The 17,609-nt window shown below is 38.2% G+C and overlaps 1 protein-coding gene across 1 annotated transcript in view; it reads right to left on the bottom strand.

Annotated features, from left to right (window-relative positions):
* Positions 1-206: 206 nt before the first annotated feature.
* LOC145991979 (uncharacterized) overlaps positions 207-17,609 on the bottom strand; it is a 145,864-nt gene continuing 128,461 nt past the window's right edge. Inside the window, exon 6 of the mRNA XM_083127972.1 lies at positions 207-229. The gene's annotated coding sequence lies outside the window, so the exon portion shown is untranslated. The remainder of the gene's footprint in view (positions 230-17,609) is intronic.

The raw sequence follows: 17,609 nt of genomic DNA, 5'->3' as shown, positions 1-17,609 counted from the left end.
AGTGAAGGTTGGTCTTCCAGACTTGCACTACAAACGGACACCTTGTTCAACAAGTCCGTGGTTCGACACCTTGAGGGAGCACTTCCACACAGTGAAAGACAGGTATTTCCATTCACCACACTGATCCAGTCTGTAGGGGTTTAAACTCAAGTGTTGTGTTTTGCCATCAAGTGTATGATTATTATCTCTTGCACCTTACCATCAAGCTCACCATGAGTAGAGAGTTGCTCTAGAATAGAGAATGAATGATCAGTGAGCTACATCACCCACTGGGACACCTAACGGTCCCTAGTTCGATCCCCCATTCCTAGGAGAACGTTACAAAATGCATACTCCTGTACTCATTACTCAATGTAAACAATGAATGATATATTCTTCCCTTGTGGGCATTACCCCCACAGCCCCTATACGCCTTCATGGCATGGTGCTAAGCACAGGGGAACACTTTACCTTTTTTTTAGTAGAATATTTCTGTCAGAAACAGAAAGACCCTTGTAATTTCTGTTAAGGAGAAGAGTTACAGTTTCGCACCAGTCGTGCGTTTATATCAATATCGTCTAAATGGACACTTTACATACATACATACATACATACATATTATATCAATATCGTCTAAATGGGCACTTTACATACATACATACATACATACATATATTACACACACTAGCATGCAAAGGTCTTTGCCCAAAGTCATTATCTGTGATTTATGTTGTGAAACGCAAATAAATATCAGTTTTGACTCTATTCTGGAATGTCTTTGATGTATATCAACAAGTTAGAACAGACTCCATTTTAATTCGGAGAATACACAATCGTATTTTATATGAAAACATAATGAGACGTGATGACGACGAGGAGTTGAACCTTTATGTGTATACTGAATGTTGCACTTGTTCCTGGTTTCATATCAAATTTTGGTGTGTATATTGAGGAATCAATATATACTTAACATTAATTTACATTTAATGTACATTTTGTAATTATAATAGATGATTTGCAATTATATCTTTCTTATTGCTGGTGAAATAATATAATATTCACGAAATGAACAAATGACACGAATATTCAACTGAATTCCGTGATAAAATACAAATTTTATCAGAAGAAGGTTATACTCATGCGAAAATTGCAAAACGTTTGAATATTCCGAGGAGAAGTGTTACATATACGTTAGCTCGTCTGAAAGCAACAGGGACAAATATGATGAAGAAACATTCTGGATGGCCCAAAAGCACAACAAGGATGGAAGATAAACATATCATCGTAATGAGCAAGCGAAATCGAAGACTTCCAGCAACTGCAATTGTAGAAGACACAAAGAAATAGAAAAACTCCAATTTCGGTTGATGTGGTTAAGAGGTGAATACGTAGCGTAGGTTTAAATGGTCGAATATCCTGTCGAAAACCTTTCTTGCGGCCTCAAAATAAAGTGAAATGTCTGAACTGGGCTAAGACACATCAAACATGGACATTAAGACAGTGGAACAAAGTGTTTTGGACTGATGAATCGAAGTTTGAATTGTTTGGAACAAAAAGACGATTATACGTTCGAAGAAAGGTCGTAGAACGAATGCTTGTCAGTTGTTTGAGTCACACTACTAAAGATGGAGGAGGTAATGTCACGGTCTGGGTTGGTTTTGGAGGAGGAAAAGTTGGAGATTTGGTGCAAATGAAGTCAACTATGGACAAAAACATGTACCATAATATCTTAGTACGTCATGCATTGCCATCTGGAAAGAATACTATTGGAAACGGATTTATATTTCAACAGGACAATGACCAAAAACACACGTCCAAGCTGTGTACGAACTATTTAAAAACAAAGGAGAGGCAAAAAATTCTCAAAGTGATGTTGTGGCCTCCACAATCGCCCAATCTCAACCCGATTGAGAAGCTGTGGGATGAGTTGGACAGAAAGGTTCATATGATGGCTCCAACGAATCTTCAAAGTTTGTGGCAGTGTTTAGAAGATGCTTGGAAAAATATTGGACACGAAACACTGTAAAATTTAGTGTCTCGAATGCCGAAGTTATGTTATAACGATAAAATCTTGCTAATTATCAGGTAAATCAATTAATCATCGTAATAAGCAATAATATGCATTGGACTGTTGCTGTTCACCGGGACTTGGACGGCAGAGAGCGAAGGACTAGCCTGTTTCCCGAGAGAAGAGGCCGAGCCTCGGGTAAAGAAATATAAAAATACAACTTTGTTACCAATGGTCAGATTCAACTGAAATTAAAGACAGCCCAGCAACAGATTATCATCGACGAAATCCCCAAAGCAGAATTTGATAGGAGATAAATTAAGCCCGATATTAAAGGTTAAACAGCTAGACTGGATAACAATAGCTACAGACTCCCTGGCACTGTCTTCGGAACGAACGAGCAGGTTACAATAGGCCCGATCTTTGGCTAACCTCTACTCGAGGTGCTGCTCGAGAAGGGTCAAAGAACTCCAAATATACTGGCGAAGATAGCAGGACAAGAGCTACGACTTGATGACAATTTAGCAACGCTTGGACAGAGAGGGTACCGTAACAGACCTTTTGAATAGCAAATAAATAGACGCGCGGAGAAGGGAAACCACCAGTTTTTACTCAGATTTTCTTCGGCGTGTTATCCTACACAATCTTCCGCGAACCACCCGCTTTGTGTGTCGCACCGTTCCGTGTTGTGTTATTTCGCACGTGTCTGTGTACTATCAATATGGAGTAGAGACAGAGAAAGGTCCTGCTGGGGGGCGTCCGACCCAGTTGCCAATCCTTGAAGATGCGGAGATCCTATCTTATCGCCCGGAAGCCATCTATTGACCACGCCGCAAACATCCACGACTTCACCACGAGGACTTCAGTCAGAGCCGACAAAGGTAAGCCGGAATGGACGTGAAAAATGGATAAGCTTCGTTCGCCCCGTCGTGACATCCAATGAACTCGCTAATTACGTAAACATTACCAAGACATTGCTTATTACGGTGATTAAATTGCATCAACTATCATTTTAACATGTAAAACCGTACAGCGTTCAATTATCCATTCATCCAAAGCATTTAACATTCAGATTGTACGACGCTATAAATTGTCAATATAATTATATATCAGTGATCCTTGTTAACCTCAAAATTAACAATATATAGATTAACATTCATTCAACAACAACAACTTAAAAGGAGTAGTGTTTTGTCGTACAGGTAAAGCTCCGACCGGAACATGTTTTTTCCGTAAATGCAAAAGTAAAATGTCAAATTAAGAACAGTTTAAATTAATGTAGCTAACTTTAAACATGCCGCCGAACTATTATTGTATTAATTACTCATGTCTATTGGATTGCCGAGAAATGAATGCGAGTGTGACTGTGAGAATGAAAGGGGCAATGATGTAATGTTTATGCATGTGCTCTTTTATAGAAATTACAGTGTATATATATAGAACTAACCCTGTGGTGTGATTTGTTCTACCCTATGTAATCTCTTGGGCTCCAACTGATGGCACTTACCCTGGGACAAAAGGTAAATAGGTTTTTAATGATTGCCTTTTGTTTATTTGTTTAATTGTTTTTGTGGGTTTGACATTACCATTGTAATGTAGAACCAGAATGACGTCAGGCACGTTAAATAAGTAGCCGTAGCCGAGACGACAGTTAAAAGATGGCGCCCAAACTAGCGACATGTAGGTTCGACGAGTACGCCCGAACGTGGGGCATGTAGATTCGACGAGTAATTCCGAACATGCGACATGTAGGTTCGATGAGTAATTCCGAACATTCGACGTGTAGGTCCGAGTAGGCCTGAATATGCGATAATTAGGCCCGAGTAGGCCCGAAGTTTAAATAAGTGTCGATAGTTGGAAGGAAGTTATTAATAGTCGCAAAAATGAGTTTATTGTGCCATAATTATTCAGTTATAGAGCTATGTGCCTACATGTCCTTCGACAGGAACCAAGAGATTGATAGAGGTAGAAAATCAAATATTAATCACTTATTGCAGTTAAAAAAAAAAAAAAAAAATACCACGCAGGACGCCTAGAGTATGAAGCGTTTAGTTCTTTGTGTTGCTATAATCAGTAATTTTCTAGTTTAGAGTATTTAAGTGTATTTACACATAGTTAGCATGTGAATTGAGTATTTAATTGTTTGTGCAATATATATAGTGGGCGTGAAGTAACAATGGTTAAAGTAATTTACATAGCGAGAGATTTTGGATTTTTATGCGGCGATAAGGATAAAGCATCGATCAAGGATGGTAAGGGGGGAGACGCAAAACCCCGTAGGGTCTATTTATGAAAAGGAAAAGAGAAATTTATATCTCGCTGCGAGAACGCATCGAATCCAAGGAAGAAGAGAGAGAGAATAACGACCGAGGAGAAGGGTGATGGAGAGAATAACTCGACAAAGGAAGAAGATTGAAGAAATGGACAATCCAAAGGAAGGAGTGGAAGTGACGTTACTGGAAGGCGACCAGGGAGGAGAAAGCAACCGTGCTCCGGAGAATACCGTTATCCCTGAAAGTGAGCAACCAACGGCAGTGTTACCAACCCAAGGCACCATGGATGTTCAAGCGATAATGGCGCTCTTCACTACGATGATGAAGCAACAGGAAGAAGGGAAAGAACGTCGAAAAGAGGAGAAAGAAAAGAAGAGAAAATTGGAAGAAGAAGAGAAGGAGAAGAAGAAAAAATTGGAAGAAGAAGAGAAGGAGAAGAAGAGAAAATTGGAAGAAGAAGAGAAGGAGAAGAAGAGAAAATTGGAAGAAGAAGAGAAGGAAAGGCAAAAAGAATTGCGAAGAAGAGAGAAAGAACAACAACACCGAGAAATGATGGATCAGTTTCTACAAGCATTAAAAAAGAATGATGAGAAAATAGAAAAAGCCCAAGAAGAGTGTGTTGAAAGACATCGTGATAACTAGAAAGACATTGAGAACCTGGAAAAAACAGTGGAAACTGAAGTCAGGCAGATCCATGAACACCTGGCACACCTGGGAGAGAAGATAGAAGAAAAGAAGAATGACGTGGAAAAGAGAATGGAAGAGGAATTCCGAATGGTTGATCGTCGACTTGCAGCGGATTCCAGAATGGTGGAAGAAAGATTTGGACAAATCGAAACAAAGATGACCTCAGAAGAACAGCAATGGAGGAAGATAAAAAACATGACGCAAGACTTACGCCAAGACGTCACGCGAATCAAAGAAACGATGCAGAGAGAGACTTCTTCAATCGTTATTACGTCACCACGAACAAGGAACGAGGAAGACCAGCGAGAAACAACGCCCCTGGCGACATTAGCGCAGCAACCATCTCGATCGGGGAGTCAAGCCACAGGCGATGACGTCATGGAGCAGGATAGCAGTTGCTCGAGAGTCCACTCCGTGGTACAGACCAGTGTAGCCACCTCGGAAATAGGCAGGCGTGCCATCTTCTCGAAGTTTTCACTGGACAACTTTATGATTTTCGACCAAGAGAAGACAGAAACTTTGCCATCCACGTTTCTGCAAGAATTCAAAAGAGATTGCATTTTATATGGGATTCACGAAGAGGATCACCTGAAGCTCATCCAGAAACTTCTTCGCGGTTCCGCACGCATTTGGTTAGACCACCAGGTACCAGCGTTCAAGACCTTTAGCACCTTCGAAAAAGCTTTCATTGAACAATTTCAGTGCAGATCATTGGTAGAGAGGAAGGTTACCCAGTTAAGAAACAAGCGGTACGACGTCAACGGAAAGCTCACATACAAACAGTTTTTCTGGCAGAGGGTGAATGAATTCCGTTTGCTTAAGCCCGGAACCGAAGTGATAGAAATCCTCACGGCTATCAGAGCTATGTACCCGAGCTACGTACAGAGACAGCTTACAGGAGATGTGTTAGAAAATTTTGACCGAATGTCGCTTATCCTTGAAGACATGGATTTGCTGAAGGAGAACGAAAAACATCGATGGGAAGATCAATCAAGCAGAAGAGGGAATAATAATTTTGATAGGAAGAGAGTAGAAAATTTTCCACGAGTGCAAATGGCGACTACACGTAATACATACAATGGACGTCGACAACAATTCAATCGACAAGAACAATCGCAGTACAGTCCTCCAAGACAGCGAGACAGGGATACCAAACGCTCGAATCGAGGAAACTACCGTGGAGGCGGACAGAACACAAACGCAGGTTACCGAGGGCGTGGCGACATACGATTTTCACGCGGGGTGGAAGACAATCGCATGGAAGAAGGCAGAACACAAGCTATTCATTTAGTAAGAACCGCCTACAACAATGAGAAGCAAGAGACTGACGAACAATGGCCTCAACCATCAACGAGTAGGGGACTCAATCCCAACGTGCCAGATTACCAGTCGAGCCTTTAAGCTTGTAAATTATTCCGCATACTAGTGTAAATAATTTAACACAATTATGATATTATTATTATTATTAATATTAAAAAAACTGAGAACTTATATATATATATCTATATACATATCAATATCTGAGTATATATCATGTTATGTTAATGCCAACATTAATAACGTATTATTTATATTCTTATTACCCAGAATAGATATTATTTAGTAAAGAAACATGTATTTTAAATGGTTTGAATTGATGATAAGAAATATTTTATGTAATAACTCAATAATTCTGAACTATATCTCAAAGAGTGAATTTTCATCATAACTTAGAGTGTGAATGTAGTAAGTTTACATATGTATATGCATACATAATAGGATAATTCTCGTAAGTGTTAGCAAGGTGTTTGTTAAATGATCAATGTTACAGAGTCAAGAACTGAAAATGAATGTTGAGTAATCCTGCAATTTTATGTTTGGTTAATATTAAAGGTAATGATGTAAAATTAATTGAAAAGTGCAATTTAGTCTATAGAGAAAGACAACTATATATTCCAGGGTTCGAGTCCCTATTCGAGCGCCTATGTGTAACAATTAGGCAAGATTTAACGTTAATTATTAATTGTGTTTTGATGAATTTCTCCTTCGCATATAATCTTAAGCTCAGAAAAAATTCATGTGTAAGGAGAGGGGAATGTTATAACGATAAAATCTTGCTAATTATCAGGTAAATCAATTAATCATCGTAATAAGCAATAATATGCATTGGACTGTTGCTGTTCACCGGGACTTGGACGGCAGAGAGCGAAGGACTAGCCTGTTTCCCGAGAGAAGAGGCCGAGCCTCGGGTAAAGAAATGTAAAAATACAACTTTGTTACCAATGGTCAGATTCAACTGAAATTAAAGACAGCCCAGCAACAGATTATCATCGACGAAATCCCCAAAGCAGAATTTGATAGGAGATAAATTAAGCCCGATATTAAAGGTTAAACAGCTAGACTGGATAACAATAGCTACAGACTCCCTGGCACTGTCTTCGGAACGAACGTGCAGGTTACAATAGGCCCGATCTTTGGCTAACCTCTACTCGAGGTGCTGCTCGAGAAGGGTCAAAGAACTCCAAATATACTGGCGAAGATAGCAGGACAAGAGCTACGACTTGATGACAATTTAGCAACGCTTGGACAGAGAGGGTACCGTAACAGACCTTTTGAATAGCAAATAAATAGACGCGCGGAGAAGGGAAACCACCAGTTTTTACTCAGATTTTCTTCGGCGTGTTATCCTACACAATCTTCCGCGAACCACCCGCTTTGTGTGTCGCACCGTTCCGTGTTGTGTTATTTCGCACGTGTCTGTGTACTATCAATATGGAGTAGAGACAGAGAAAGGTCCTGCTGGGGGGCGTCCGACCCAGTTGCCAATCCTTGAAGATGCGGATATCCTATCTTATCGCCCGGAAGCCATCTATTGACCACGCCGCAAACATCCACGACTTCACCACGAGGACTTCAGTCAGAGCCGACAAAGGTAAGCCGGAATGGACGTGAAAAATGGATAAGCTTCGTTCGCCCCGTCGTGACATCCAATGAACTCGCTAATTACGTAAACATTACCAAGACATTGCTTATTACGGTGATTAAATTGCATCAACTATCATTTTAACATGTAAAACCGTACAGCGTTCAATTATCCATTCATCCAAAGCATTTAACATTCAGATTGTACGACGCTATAAATTGTCAATATAATTATATATCAGTGATCCTTGTTAACCTCAAAATTAACAATATATAGATTAACATTCATTCAACAACAACAACTTAAAAGGAGTAGTGTTTTGTCGTACAGGTAAAGCTCCGACCGGAACATGTTTTTTCCGTAAATGCAAAAGTAAAATGTCAAATTAAGAACAGTTTAAATTAATGTAGCTAACTTTAAACATGCCGCCGAACTATTATTGTATTAATTACTCATGTCTATTGGATTGCCGAGAAATGAATGCGAGTGTGACTGTGAGAATGAAAGGGGCAATGATGTAATGTTTATGCATGTGCTCTTTTATAGAAATTACAGTGTATATATATAGAACTAACCCTGTGGTGTGATTTGTTCTACCCTATGTAATCTCTTGGGCTCCAACTGATGGCACTTACCCTGGGACAAAAGGTAAATAGGTTTTTAATGATTGCCTTTTGTTTATTTGTTTAATTGTTTTTGTGGGTTTGACATTACCATTGTAATGTAGAACCAGAATGACGTCAGGCACGTTAAATAAGTAGCCGTAGCCGAGACGACAGTTAAAATGTCAAGCTCTGATACGTGCTAAAGGGGGTTTTATTGATGAGAGCAAAATATAAGTTTATTGACGTTGTTTATGTTAACTAATGAAGCTCTACATTTCTATTTTGTTCCAATGTGATATAATATAACATTTCAAATAAAGTTTATATCTTTTTTCGATATATTTGGTTCATTTTTGACAGATATTACCTTTGGGCATGGGCGTCCGGAACGGGGGGGGGGGGGCAAGGGGGAGCCATGGCCCCCCCTGGAAAATGTAAGTCAACCAAAAATTATGTATTTCGCACATATAATTTCATTTTAGCCACAATAATATGTGTTAATTATTGCATGAACAACATAAATTCAAATTTAAGCAATTTGTTTTAGGGAACAACACTATTTTTGGAGAAAATGTGCCTTGTTTGCCCCCCTTGGAAAAAAACCTGCGGACGTCCATGCCTTTGGGCAAAGACTTTTGCACGCTAGTGTATATATAAAAAGACACTGTGAATGAGAAACTATGAATGTTGCAAGTGTGCAAGTGGAAGCATTTTTTTATGTTGATTATTAAGTTAGACATGATATTTAAAAAATATGAATATGAATCCCATGTATTCATTAAGGGGAATCAACTTCAAGTTCCAAAGAAAGGCTATCAAATGGAAGATTCGACATTTCCGCTTCTCAATCACAGCTTCAATCTGTCCCCTTTCTGTTTATGTATTTCTCTATGGCATTGGAAGTTTGATATTCCCAGGAGAACAAATAAAATAATACTAACACAAGCACAATGCATTTCTCCATGCCTCCATATCACATGCAAAATGTATACTCATGGCAAACGTTGGTCGGAACCAGTGATGGGGCATAGTGGGGTATGAGATGGACACCCCAGTTCACAGCCCAACCAATCACGAAAAATCAAGATCCGGCTCCAAAAGAGCTAATTTGGCAACAGTGCCGACGAGGGAAGAGCCTTTTGCAAATTGTTCCTCATGCTGTTAAGTAGTTATGAAGTTTACATAAAAATAGATGTGGCCTCCCCGATGGTGCAGTGGTAGTGTCGTTGCCTTGTAATCAAGGAGTCCCGGGTTCGAGACCTGGTGGCACATAGTGGTTCGGATCCCACTTTAAACTGTAGGTCCAGTCCCGATTAGCCTTACTGTGCATAAAGTGGACTTAAAACAACAAATCAATCAATAAAAATGGATGCTTGTGTTATACAGAGTGATATATATGCACTGATGGTACAATGGAATTTTCATACAAAATATTGAACAGAAGTACCTACAGACAATTCGTGTGTGGAATAACAAGTTCAAGGAGACTGGTTACTTGTGTGATGCAAAATGAACAAGCCAGGTAGGACCATCAACTGAGACCATAAAACTTAATTTGAAGATTGACGTCTGCCATGTCATCAGGTTGCACATACGAGGGTCTTTCGGAAAGAGACATTCCATGCGAAATCAACACAGCCTTTGACCTGACCATCTCCGATTTTCATGAAATTTGGGGAATTGAAACTATGCATGTTACTTAGTAAGTATAAACATTTTTAGTTTCGTGCGTCTTGTAATTGTTAAATTATTCAAGGTCAAAGTTTGCAGAAATTGCCCTTTTTGAGCCCGCTTAGCTATACTAAATCTGCTGTAACTCCGCCCTTATTTTGCCTAGGAAGCTCAAATAAAGCTTATTGTACAGGGAATTGAACAAGCTTTCCAGTGATATATAACAAGCCTACCTTTGGATAAAAATATAATTTTGTCACGTGACCTTGACTTTTGACCTTGAATATCTCAAAACATGTCATCACCAAAAATAGTGAAAAAAATATATTTGGTCCCTCATGCCATACTCTAAAACATATCAAAAAATCATTCTGGGACTGCAATGGGATCAGAAGATACAAAATAATATGTGTAATTATGTGACTGATAAAAGCCCCTTTACATGAACTATGAAGAGCCAAATGTCCCTTAACACCCCCTACAAAATGTGAAGGAGTTATCCTGGGTATAATTGGTCATAAAAGAAATAGGTTAAGCACAGGGAGATCCCTAGCCGTGTGTGTCAAGCGCAGATCCGGCATATTGTTGACCGCCATATTGAATTCAACGCAAAAATTTCAAAGGAAAGGGGGTGATGTGATATATCAAATCAGGCTAGAATTTCACGAGAAATGAAGTGACAAAGGTTTATCCAACATATATTTAACCAGCAAAAAGTTATACACATATCTTTCACTTACGATATATGCACATTATAATGTTGTCAATGTTCCTGTGAGCACACTCGTTGACATCTCTCACACTCGCATAGAACATTTGGCAATGTAGCATGTGCAACAACATTGCAAGCAGCAACTATGCCTTCTCTCAGATGGTCAATATCAGGGACTTTTAGTGCATGCACCATTCTCTTCAAATGTTTCTGAAGGTAAAAGTCCTCCTAAGATGTTAGATCTGGGAAATGTGCAGGCCTTTTAATAGATCCCCGTGTGCCCATCAATCTACCTAGAAAATTACCATGAAGAAATTGCGAAAATGTCTACATAGTGTGGTCACACTCTGTCCTGTTTCAAAACTCTCGAAAAGTGCCATATCCCGTAAGCAAGGGTTAAAAAATCTGTTCACTTAACAAATCCAAGAAGCCCTCACCATTTACGGTTCCGTTGTTGAATATGGACCAACTATTTCCGTTCACCATACATTATACCACATAATTAGCTTACCAGCAACAACCATTCGACTGAGAAAATCACAGGTATTGCATATTATTTTTATTAACTTCACCGTGAACATAAAAATTTGCCTCGTCACTGAAGAATTTTTCATTCCAAAGGAAGTGTCACGTAATTGTTTGAGATACTTTTCCCAATATTCTTCACTATTCAACATTTGGTGAATGTAGCTGATTAAAATCATATGCAATGGTGCTTATACTTCTTTCTCTCCCAAGATGCCAGCGTGATGTCGATGAGTTCCTAACACGTTAGGAGCATTCCAATGCTTTGTTTTTAACACCTCGAAAAGGAGAAAATGGTTACAAGCATGCAGTAATAAATTTTTGCTGGTTAAATATATGTTGGATAAACCTTCGTCACTTCATTTCTCGTGAAATTCTAGCCTCATTTGATATATCACATCACCCCCTTTCCTTTGAAATTTTTGCGTTGAATTCAATATGGCAGTCAACAATATGCCGGACCTGCGCTTGACACACACGGCTAGGGATTTCCCTGTGCTTAACCTATTTCTTTCATGACCAATTATACCCAGGATAACTCCTTCACATTTTGTAGGGGGTGTTAAGGGACATTTGACTCTTCATAGTTCATGTAATGGGGCTTTTATCAGTCACATAATTACACATATTATTTTGTATCTTCTGATCCCATTGCAGTCCCAGAATGATTTTTTGGTATGTTTTAGAGTATGGTATGAGGGACCAAATATTTTTTTTTCCACGATTTTTGTTGATGACATGTTTTGAGATATTCAAGGTCAAAAGTCAAGGTCACGTGACAAAATTGTATTTTTATCCAAAGGTAGGCTTGTCATATATCACTGGAAAGCTTATTCAATTCCCTGTACAATAAGCTTTATTTGAGCTTCCTAGGCGAAATAGGGGCGGAGTTACAGCACATTTAGTATAGCTAAGCGGGCTCAAAAAAGGCAATTTCTGCAAACTTTGACTTTGAATAATTTAACAATTACAAGATGCACGAGACTAAAAATTTTCATAGTTACTAAGTTCTATGCATAGTTGCAACTCCCCAAATTTCATGAAAATCGGAGGTGGTCAGGTTAAAAATTGCACATATCTGTGTTGATTTGGCATGGAATGACTCGAAAGTAACTTCCGTTTGGGTATAAAAAAAACATTGTAAGAGTTTTTATTATATACAACTGAAAGAGACAACTCTAAGCTATTTCTCTAGCACCATTTCTGTTGAGACCCTTATCATATCGGTGAACCCATGTCAAAAAAATCTGCCACCTATGCATTCAGCCATGCAGTAACAATGTCTTTGAGCTACTGGTCATTGTTGAAGCACTGTGCCCCTAGCCACTTCATTTGTGGAAACAGGTCAAATCTAGGCTGTAAGGAGGGTGGTCAAACAATTCCCACTGAAAATGTTGGGAGAAGGTCCTTGGCTCAAGCAGCAGTATGTGGGCGAGCGTTCATGTACGAGAAATTGCATGCCACGTCACCTGTTTTGAATTGCTCGTCGCAATTTCTTCAAGGTTTCAGAATACACTTGGGCGTTGATTGTTGTGCCTCATTCCAGGAACTCCACCAAGAGTATTCCTTTTCTGTCCAAAACACAGTCGCTTAAGGACAGTGTTACTGCATGGCTGAATGGACAGGTGTGGCACATTTCTTTGACATGGGTATTGTAAACCGTGTTCGCCGATATGATAAGTGTCTCAACAGAAACGGTGCTTTTGTAGAAAAATAATAGCTTAGAGTTGTCTCTTTCAGTTGTATATAATAAAAACTCTCACAATGTCCTGGTGTTTCTTTTATATCCAAATGGAAGATACTTTCTGAATGACCCTCGTATTTAGCACCTGTAAGGTACATACCAAAACTTGGTAGGGTTACCAGATCGCTGTAAGGGAAATGTAGGACATGCTGTCCCAAAATGTAGGACACAAAACATTCTCAATAAATAATACATATTTCTATAGAGCACGTTAGAAAGTAGTTGAAAAATTACACTTTTCAGTTTAAAAAAAAAATGAATTCTTAATGAATTTTTAAATGCAAAATTTCAAGACTTGCAGTCATACTAATCAATGCACCCCTTACTACATGATTTAAGTGGTACTTCTCTGAGGAGACAATTTTTATCAAAATTTCAGGTTTAGTCAAACTATATTTATGTTAGAGTGGACAGTCAAACTCTTTGAAATTATAGGGACCAGTAACAGACATTTTACAGACTTCATGAAAAAATAATCTCTCTCGTTAGTATGTTTGCTGATGGTAATAAAAGTAGCTACTCTCTGAACATTTGAATTATGACCTATAATGTTAAACAAATATTCAGCAATTACCGTAATATAAAATTCGAGAAGTTTCATCTTGGGTAGTCTTTAGTTCAATAACAGGGTGTCTACAAAAATAACATCCAGAATTCTTGACTTTTTCTGGACTTTTCTAGACCGTTTTCCCGTCTTAACGTTTATTTATCCAACCCCTACTTAGGTAAAATTGTAAATTAGTAATTAAGAAAATAAATATTTATTTATTGAAAACCCCTACCAAAGGGCCAGTTAAGTTGAAAACTGAAGCTGAATTTAAGAAGAGAATTATATCTGCTTTCTCGTATTAATGCATCCTGAACTGTGTTTGGCAGACGAGCAAGGCTTTGGCATCTGGACTCAAGTTGGTATAATCTTATGTGGGGCTTGTGTCGGTTGTCCCTATATGTTTGTGACTGTCCCTTCATCAGTCTTACCTTACCGCCATTTATTATAATTTTCACGATTAACCAAAGGGACAGAAAAAAGTTAAGTAAAATAAACTAAATCAACCAATCAGTCATTATGATAGCAAAAATTCTTGACCACAAGAATAATTTATTGGCTTTGTGATTTCTTGACCTATTTATTGATTTCTTTACTTTTTCTTGACTACCATGACCTTCTTGACTAGTAGACACCCTGAATAACTTTGTTCTCTATACCCCTGCTTTACAATCAAATTATATTGAATAGGAATGGCAACACCTTGTTCCATCAGTATAATCCCTAAGGCAAGAGATTCTGCTCAGGCATTGAACAGTGACGTTATCAGAAAGTGGTCCCAAAACTTTGTTCATTAAGTGCTTCCATTTTTTTAATAGCAGGACAAACTTTTTTTTCTTTTTGGGTAATGACTGAATCAAAATAAATTTCACCATTGAGTTTGGAAGTGCAGTTCATAGACTTGTAACTTGCATGATTTTTTTCTGTTACCTACTTTCCTAATTAATATTAATGATAATTAATATTTATGATATTTTTCAAATTCCTCCCGGATGCCGGACATAAGGCTAAAATGTAGGACATGTCCGGGAAAATCTGGACGTCCTGTAACCCTAAAACTTGGGAGATATTTTTTATGTACTGATATGTACATTTTTGCTGTATGTGTTACAGTTCTTTCACTATAAATGTTTGAAACCCCAGAGGAATTATGAATCACCCTGTGTACACCAGCATTAAAAATAGTTTTGTTTTCAAGTTACAGGAAACTAAGATTAACTGGAAATCTGCAGACACGGTTATTACAAAAAAATGAAAATTTACAATTTTACTAATGAATCATGATTCATTAGTTTGCACAATCAGTCATTGTAACTTCAATAACCTATTTACTATATTTTAATTTATGTTCCATATGGGAGAGCAGCAGAGTAAGATACTATCGATTACCTCAACCTGTTCTAACATCACAATTACAAGGGTAAATTATGTGGATTCATTTGTCAGTGAATTTAAAGTTATGACAATTTATTAACGGCAAATTTAAGAAACAATGGTCTGAAGATTTTAATGACTATAATCAAAATATGTGTTGTAGGCCTAAATAAAATTATTATGTAACACACTCTAGTCCCAAGTTCATAAGAATCACCTCATAATTCTGCCAAAGTTTGGACTGTTGGGAGTTAATCTTTTCATGATATACACACACCTATTTTACATGACACAAATTTGACAATGCCTATGAACAGTTAGAAGTAAAGGGCCATTGTTAGGGGCTTAATGAAACTACACTCTATCCTGAGAAACAACCATCTGTCACGTATTACCTCTTGATTTTTACCATTACCTGGCTTGTCTACCAAAAAGAGAAAAAAAAAGTTATAGGGACCAACTGTGGTAGTATTCTCCTGACTAAGGTGTTCTCTTCTTCTTTTGCTTCCATGTTGTTTAATTAAAGTATGCTGCTTTCAATAAGGTTCTCAGCTAGTTTCATTTTCAGGTTCAAGTCTCAGTCGGATTGTGGAGTGTCCCTGTATTGATTTCATCTGTCACTTGTTCTAGACATCATTAGGACAATGATAAAATTTAAGCATAATTCCCGGTTTTCAAGGCGAACAAACTTCAATGGTACAAGCACATGTTTTCTCCATTTCACCCCCCCCCCACACACACAAATATATTAACAATATAAAAAGGGTTTGTGTGATTCCAATGTATCAAAAAATTCTAGATAAATTCAATTAAACAGTACATATTTAATTTGAGGTGCAGAGTTTACATATGCAATTTCACATATTCAGATTCAAATACATTTTCAAAGACAAGTCACGAATATTACAGGATATACTAATAGTTCAGGCAAACTAAAGCAATTTTCCCTCCAACCTGGGCAAAATTGCTTCAGAAGCTTCTTAAACAATTTCTATCTCAGAAATCATCACTGAATAACATCTCCAAAATCATACAAAATCGGACCACAGGAACGGCCCCAAAAACAGACTTCAAAATGGCAGACTGGCTATTGTGAATTTCCTAACATTTTATGTTTATTTGTGAATAATTTTTAATATTTTGTGTATTATTACTTACGCAGATGATGTAGACTTACTGGGGGATGATGTAAATACAATTAAGAATAATGCTAAAATATTTTTCAAAGCAGCTAAAGAGATAGGATTGGAAGTTAACAAAGATAAAACTAAATATATGCTTACAGGCAGAAACCAAGTGTTAGGTAATAATCAAAATCTAATTATTGATAACAACTGGTTTGAACCAATTTCCAAATTCAAATACTTAGGAGTAATATTAACAAATGAAAATTATATTAAAGAGGAAATAAAAAGCAGGCTTAATTCAGGAAATGCATGTTACTTTTCTCTTCATAAACTTTTGTCTTCTTGTTTAATGTCTAAGAAACTAAAAGTTAAAATATACAAAACAGTAATAAAAGTAAAAAGTAAAGTGCTCCCCTGTGCTTAGTGCCACGCCATGAAGGCCTATAGGGGGTGTGGGGGTAACGCCCCACACTTTCTTGATCCGGTCGTGAGTGGGGGTGATGTGATCAGCATCACACCCCTGACCGCCTTTACTTCCCCCCCCCCCCAGGGTTTCCCCCCAGGTACCCATGTCATTCGACGCTGGGTGGGCACCGGGGCCGCCTCCGTTAGAAAAGTTCCCGGATTTGAACCGGCTGGGGATCGAACCTGGGACCTTTAGCATGGTAGTCACACACGTTACCAACTGAGCCACCACAGCCATTCAAAAAAAGATTTGCAGTTGCAAGCTATGCTGGAGACTCTAGATGATCGCAGCAGCCAGACATCACAATTACCTCAAGCCTCTATACCTGTACTTGCAGAAAACATTTTTTGTCCTCTGAAAATCAAACCATGTAGAAAATGTTCCTGGGTGGTAAATTTGTGATGAGAAGAAGTGACTCTGACCCGGACTGAGTTTTGAGTTTGAATTATTGTTTCAAGTCCACTCTAAGCACAGAAAGGTTAATTGGGATTGGACATACATTTTAAAGTGGGATCCGAATCAATTTGGGCCTCCACTGGGTATCGAATCCAGGACCAGAGGCACTCTGTCAGCCCCTGGGTAGCTTGTGTGCAGGAAAAATGCTAAGCTAGCACCCAGTTCTCTTTCTCCATAGGTCTTTTATCAAAAGTGGTTAATTAATTGTTATCTGCTATTGTTCCAGAGAATGCTCAGGGGTCTCTTGTGCTTATATCTCATTTGTGGATACGAGCCAAGGTTTCTGATTAGTTCATTGTGAATGGTTTGTTTCTTCTTATAGAATTTGGAGGTAATTTTCTGATTGAGTACATGAATTTTTGGTATTTTTTGCAGCAGGACAATGTTTGCCTTATTGCCACAGAAGCATGTGGGCGATCCATATGCGAGGATTGGCCTTAACATAATTTTGTATAGCAAGAGTTTGTATGAGCTGGCCGAATAGACATGAGACTTAATTTGGTGGAATCTTACTCTTGCTCTGTCCAGAACTA

Source organism: Lepisma saccharinum, chromosome 9 (genome assembly GCF_977018435.1).
Source record: "Lepisma saccharinum chromosome 9, izLepSacc3.1, whole genome shotgun sequence".
In the NCBI taxonomy this organism is placed as follows: Eukaryota; Metazoa; Arthropoda; class Insecta; order Zygentoma; family Lepismatidae; genus Lepisma; species Lepisma saccharinum.
This window is presented reverse-complemented; position numbering and strand designations above follow the sequence as displayed.